This window comes from Egretta garzetta, unplaced genomic scaffold, assembly GCF_000687185.1.
Source record: "Egretta garzetta isolate BGI_Z169 unplaced genomic scaffold, ASM68718v1 scaffold27, whole genome shotgun sequence".
NCBI classification, from domain to species: Eukaryota; Metazoa; Chordata; class Aves; order Pelecaniformes; family Ardeidae; genus Egretta; species Egretta garzetta.
This window is the reverse complement of record NW_009260400.1, coordinates 3100825-3107352: the sequence shown is the minus strand read 5'-3', so window position 1 is coordinate 3107352 and position 6528 is coordinate 3100825. Positions and strand designations below refer to the sequence as shown.

General features: G+C 60.2%; 1 protein-coding gene across 3 annotated transcripts in view; it reads left to right on the top strand.

The window, feature by feature from the left end:
* The window catches only part of CPNE2 (copine 2), a 63899-nt gene that overhangs the window by 5449 nt on the left and 51922 nt on the right, over positions 1-6528 (top strand). Inside the window, exon 1 of one of the 3 annotated variants that reach the window (XM_035898746.1) lies at positions 1590-1679. The exons of the other annotated variants lie outside the window; for them this stretch is intronic. The gene's annotated coding sequence lies outside the window, so the exon portion shown is untranslated. Of the gene's footprint in view, positions 1-1589; positions 1680-6528 lie in introns of those variants that run through there. 3 annotated transcript variants of the gene reach the window in all.

Genomic DNA, 6528 nt, shown 5'->3' with positions numbered 1-6528 from the left:
GGAAGCAGTTGGGGATATTTCTCATCACTGCAGCGATGAGTTTTTCTTCCCCTCTCAGGTGTGATATATGGTGTTGGCTGGAAATAGGAATGCAATTAAAATACAGAAAGGCAGCATTTTTGCTTTCAGTTGCTTAGCAAAGTCTTTAATGAGTTGAAGAGCTGGTATACATGAGGTTTACTTAAAACGCGGGAGGCTCCCTGCGCACCTGCGGGGCCCCCCGGCTGGCTGCACGTCCTGCACAGCCGCCCTGCTCCCGGGGCTGCCCTGCTCCTTTGCATTTCACAGGGTCTGGTTTTAATTCAGCCAATGTTTTCCTCCCAGTCTGGTTGTTGAAACAGATAAATCCCCTCTCATCGTCAGCACGTGCCCAGCCCTCATGTGGCTGCTGTAGTATTGGGGTGGGAAAGTTTTAGTGTGGTGGCTGGAAGCTAAAATCTGCTCAAAATCCCGAGAGTGCCTCGTCCGTCCTCCCTGCGTTTCCTGGTTTGCTGGTTGTCCCACCCCAAGCATGTGTCCGACCTGAGCATCGCCTCTACGGGGAGGTAGGAGATTCGTGTTTGGCATTCGCCTGTCCTGGACGGAGCCTCCCGCGGGTGCTGCTGCCTGTGGGACCCAGCTTCCCGCTTGCCCCACGGCCAACGGGCAATGCTGTTTTGTGCACCGGCACAGCGAAGGGACATGGCTGCCCTGCAGTCGGCAGCATGCGGGCGCAGAGCTGGTGCGTAAACCTTTTCCTTGGCTCTGCTTCATAGGGCGGTTGTGTAAAGGGTCGGATGCAGTCGCCAAGATTCACGGTGACATCACGATGTTTTCTGCCCTAAATCACAGATTTCCCTAAACTGAGCCCCAGAGGAAGGCTGTAGTCAAGTGAAAATGTGCAATCTAAGCCAAATACGCACTTGCCAGCAGAGACTGGAATGGGGTCAGTCTGTGCAGCTTGGCCATCGCTGCACGTCCTTAACAGAGGACGCTGCAACGCTCTTGGCTTGCCCTGCCCCTCACTTGCCCTTTCTCTATTTCTGAGCGGCAAGCCCAGAGCTGCTGCCACTCCAGAAACCACACGTGTTTGCAAGCAGGGCGTGCCGTGGGCACAGGGTGTGCAGCAGGCACAGGGCATGCAGCAGTCACAGGGCCTGCAGTAATCGTGGGATGTGCAGCAGGCACCAGGCATGCAGCAGGCTCAGGGCATGCAGCGAGCACGGGGCATGCAGCGAGCACCGGGCATGCAGCAGGCTTGGGGCATGCAGCGAGCATGGGGCATGCAGCAATCACAGGACGTGCAGCAGGCTTGCGACATGCAGCAAGGCTGGGCTCTGCCTCCTGCAGAGGCACCCGTGGTGTGGCTGTTTTGTGGCAGCCATCGGAGCCCGTCCTTCTCTCAGGTTTCGAGGAAGTGCTTTTTTCATTTGGTTTTTTTGCTGCTTTCTGAGCGCTCTTCCTGAAGAGCGCTCCATCCTTGCAGCTCCTCCGGACCCTTGTCGGCAATGGTGCTGCCTCCCTCCGCACGTCACCGCTGGGTGTGGAGGAGTGAGTTTTGCTTTCGTTTGCCGGGCTGGAGCCCTTGGCTTTCTGCTGGGGGAGAGTTACAGAAACACCTTTGCCGCTGGGAGCCTGAGGGCCCTGCCCTCTCCGGAGCACTCAGTTCTCCTGCTCCTCGGGCTCGTGATTTCTTGCTGGTAAGTGGTTTTAGATACTTTGGGGACAGTGTGACGACATTTTAAGACTTCATCCAGAGAGGGTTGGAGAATGAGTGCTGTTCCCTTTGATCCCCCGATGCCAGGGCAGGCTCTGCCCAAGGCCACCAGTTTGGTGCCCGCTGGCTGGCACCCAAGGCTGCCTGTGCGCTGGGCACACGTGAAGGTGTTTGGTTTTACTCGTGGATCCCTGGTTTCCCATGCGATCCCTGGACATCCCATGCGATCTCCACTCTCAGTGTCTCTGCAGGTGTGGGCGTCTCTGCGAGGATGTGGGTCCTGTCCTCTGGTCCTGCAGCAGTGACCAGGCAGTGCCCCTACGGTAGCGGGGGGACTGGTCCCCACCCCAGAGGGATGCTGGTGCGGGTACGGGGCCCCTGCAGAGGCTCTCGCCTTTGCCAGTGGCCTCCCGGGGTTTGGCAGCTCCCCTGAGCTGCAGGGCTGCTGCTGGGGGCAGAGGAGCCCCAGGTGTGTCGTCGTGTCCCCCCTCCCCCCCCCCCTGTTTCTGCTTGGATGGGGGAAGCAGCTGGGGGGCAGGTTTGGGGGTACCACAGAGGGAAGCAGTGGAACCCGTGGAGACATCATCAGGGCTGCGTGGCGGCATGGGGAGAGGGGCTGTGGTAGGTGGTATGGGATGCAGGGCAGGATGGGACCGTGTGGAGGAGTCTTGCTCCCATCCTGCAGGTCCTTCATCATCAGCTGCTTTCTTTGCTGGCACCACTCTCTCCCAGAGTCCCACGGCCACTTTGCTGTGTGTGGGGATAGCGGAGGCAGCCGAGGGTTTGTGCTTGGCATCTGCAGCGGCTGGATGGGGCGGGGGAAGTGCTGTTGAGTGACTTTCCAGGTGAGGATGTTTTCAAAACGAGACAAGCAGTGGATGGTGCTGATGAGCCCTGGGCTTTACAGGCAGCCAGGGAGGGCTCCCACACCCAGGGGTCTGGGTGGGGGAGATTGTTGCTCCTGTCTGCCCAGCTTCTTCAGAGCATCTCCCCTAGCTCCAGCTGCTGACAGCCCTCTTTGCAGTCCTAAACCCCAACAGGGCTCAGGCTGGACCCTCGGGATGGGGATACAGCACAGAGCAGCCAGGCTTGCCCAAGGAGGAGGCCTGCAGAAAGCAGGGGTGGCAGGAGGGCTGCGTGCCACAGCTGAGGTTGGGGCTGCGGCGCCTGCAGAGCACCCGGTGTCCTCGAGGTCTCTGCAATCACCGAGTGCCGTTCTTGGCGATGCACGAGCCGCAGGGCAGCTCTGCCAGCGTGACGGACCGTAAATAATGATGTCTCCTTGTCCCCTTTCCCTCAAGGGTCTGATGTGCTGGACCTGTTAACGTGCTTGCTCTGGTATTATGGGTATCATGCTGCTGTGGTACCTGTCAGTGTCTTGACGCCATGGAGCACTGGGGAAGCCGATGCTCTGGCACCTTGGTACGGATGGAGAAGTGTCCCCTTGTGTCCCGCGGGATGCCTTGGAAAGCAGCAGCTGGGCAGGGGATGCTCCTGTCCCGTGGCCTGGCAAATGCCTGTGCCCCCTCGGTGGCCCCTGCGTGCTGGGCTGAATACCTGGCTGGGGCTGGGCTTCTAAAGGCTGTTCCTGGGCTACCCGGCCACAGCACCCGTGGGTGGGACATGCTGCGTCACAGCTCCCCTCCTCACACGGTGTGGCTGCTCCTGAGCCGGCTGGCTGCCTGGCAGAGGTCAGGGGGCAGGGCTGCGGTGTCCCCTCTGCCCCCCAGCAGGGAGCAAAGGCAGCTTCACCCAGGGGTCCTGGGGATGGGGACTGCTGGGAGGTCCCTGGGAGGTTCTGTGGCTTCCCCGGGTTCCCATTCAGCCATCAGGCATCCTGGGCAGGGAAGCAGTGACCTTCCCCCCTGCATCCAGCTGAAGAAGCTGGATGGGGCTCCTGAATCCGCCGGTCCAAAGTCGCAGATGCAGCCAAGGGTGCAGAGAGAGCGACAAGCATCCTCACGGGCAGGCCCTTCTGCACGGACAGCACTCCTTTCTCCGGAGTGATGACCCCAGATTTACTGATGCTTGGAGGTGGCTCAGGGGGCTGCGTCCCCTGATCCCTCTGGTTGCTCTCTGGAGGCAGATCTGCTGGGTGAAACTCCCTGCACCGTCAGGGTGGGATCCTGGCATCGGATCCCCCCCTGGGGTGCTGGGATCAATCTGACCTAACTCCAGCCACCTAATCGTCGCAAGGCTAATTGCTGTGGGTTTCCTGGGAGCGGGGATGCCCCAGCCTGTTTGAGACCCCACGTGGGGTACAGGTCCCCCCCAAAGACACCAGCCTGGGGGCTGCCGAGGGAGCTGGGGCTTTTTCTGCCTCGTTTTTCAGCTGAGATCTGCATTTCCCATCTTGCTCCCTGCCCATTCCTCCTGCAAATCTTGGCTCTCCCCCTTCCCTTCTCCATCACCACCCTGGCCCCGTCTGTCGTGGGTCCTCCTGACCAGTTCACCTCCATCCCTCCCAGGGATGAGCAATGGTTTGAGGTGGGAGCTTAATGGGAACGTAGCTTTGGACTGATCCAAAGCAGTCCTTGGAAATTGGTGTGTGTGTGGGGGGGGGTGTGTGTCTCAGTGAAGACCTGGGCTTAAACAAAAGGTTTCAAGTGTTGGTAGAAGCGCGATGGTGTTACAGTCCTTGGAGCATCCCAGTTTCTGTTTTGGAGGGGTGTTCTGCAGTTGCATTGTCTGTCTGGATGGCATCCCGGATCCCTCTAATGGTGTCGTGATGGGGGTGCTGCAGGTGGCAGCTCAGCCAGCCCTGGAGAGTTGCTGCCGGCTGCGGCAGCGTGGGCTTGTCCCTGCTGCTGGCAGCCTGGGTGACCGAATGCTTTGCTCCAGCCCCATGCACGCTGGGGTTGGCTCAGTGGCAGGCGAGTGGCCCCATGTCCAGCCCTGCTGGCACCCACCTGGGGTCTGCCGTGTCCCTTGTCCCCGGTGCCTGGAAGAGCCTGGATGGATTAATTTGCAGCAGGGAGCAAGGGAAGGGCCAGGGCTGTTCCCTGGCTGGTGACGGCCACCCTGCGGTGCTGGTGACAGGGGGACTTCCCTCACCCCCCAGCCCTGATGCCCCATGAGATCGGCTGTGGTTTGGGAAGAACTTCTTGGGGTGGGAGCTGCTCTTGGATGGACACCGGAGAGCATCAGGGGCATGGGACAGGTACAGGCTGCCCTTCGCCAAGCTGTGCCCTCTGGGGCGGTGTGCAAGCGGATGGGGCTGCCTGGACTGGGTGAGGGAGCAGGATCTGTCCCGCTTTCTTGGCCAGTCCTGATCTTGCTATCATTTGGCTCCCCTGGGGACCCCAAGGAGGTGGTTCTGAGCCGGGGGTCTGGGTGACAGCCACCCTGCGCTTCCCGCTTTCACCGTGTGCCTTTGGGAAGGGTTTTGGGGGTGCTGGGTTACTCCCTGCTTGCATACCCCATAGCTGCTGAAGCCGACCACTCGAATTCAAATTGATTTGGAGCTACCCAGCCACAAAGACAGTGCTTGAACCCTTTCCCAGGCCACTGAAGCTGCCTTTCTCTCTCTTCCCTGTGATAAATTCATTTAGCTTCTCCAAATGGCATCGTCTGGGGAGCGCCTGCACACAAGCAGTGCTGCCAGGATGGCCCCATTTTGGAGCCGTGCGCTGGAGCTCTGGCTCACCCTCCCTTTCTGCCTCAGTTTCTCCCTTGGGCTTTTATTCCTGTTCTCTCTAGGACTTGGGGAATCTCCCTCGCCTGTCCTGGTGTGCTGGGGGGAGGTCGTGGTCCCCAATGCAGCCAGGCATGGCAGCCCTCTCTGTGCAGCAGCAGTGCTGCCAGGATGGCCCCATTTTGGAGCCGTGCGCTGGAGCTCTGGCTCACCCTCCCTTTCTGCCTCAGTTTCTCCCTTGGGCTTTTATTCCTGTTCTCTCTAGGACTTGGGGAATCTCCCTCGCCTGTCCTGGTGTGCTGGGGGGAGGTCGTGGTCCCCAATGCAGCCAGGCATGGCAGCCCTCTCTGTGCAGCATCTTCTCTTGCTGGCCAGGAAGTGGAGATACAGCCCTTCTGGGAGGGGCTGACAGCCACTTTGGGGGGGCCAGCTCTGGTGCCATGGGGTTTGTCTCGGGGTTTTCCCTGCGATCTGTGGCTCCCAGGACACCCCAAGTGGCTTTGCACAGCTCTGCTGAGCATCCCCCACTGGAGAAGCTTGCCCTGGAGCTGCCTGCCTGCAAGCCAGCGCAGCCGCTTGGGGTTTTGGCAGGTAGGGTGCTGCCTATGCCAGGTCTTGGGGGCTTTGCTGGGGCTGAGAGGAGCTGGACGTTGTGGGTGACTATGGCCTGGGCACGAAATGAAGAAGCAGCTGCTGTCGCGCCGAGGTGGCCATGGGCCGTTGTAACGCCTGACGCGGGATGGGATTTTGCAGCAGCAGTGGAAGCGAACTGGCTGCCAGCACAAGCAGTGTTACCCTCTGCAGTGTCGGTGAGGCACAGCTTCCATCAGGAAGGGTTCACTGGGGGAATCACTTAATTATGTTGTCCCGAAACCCTTTTTCCCTGCTGTATCAGGCCCCCAAAACATCTGAGAACAGTCCCCCCATCTCCTTCCATCAGCAGGGCTGCAGGACTCGCTCACAGCAGTGCTGCCTGCAAACCAGAGCCCAGCCTGGGCATCCCCCCTGTGCTGGGTCTGCCCGAGGCCCCGGAGATGTGGGAGAATCTGGGCTGGGTCCCAGCTGCGCTGCCCAGGCTGGGATGCGTTTTTCTGCCTTTTCCTGCCCCTCGGGAGGGGGGAAGGCCCTCTGATGGGAGCAGGTACCTGAGTGCAGCCTTGCAGGGCGTTTGCACATGCAAGCCCCCCCCCCCCCACCT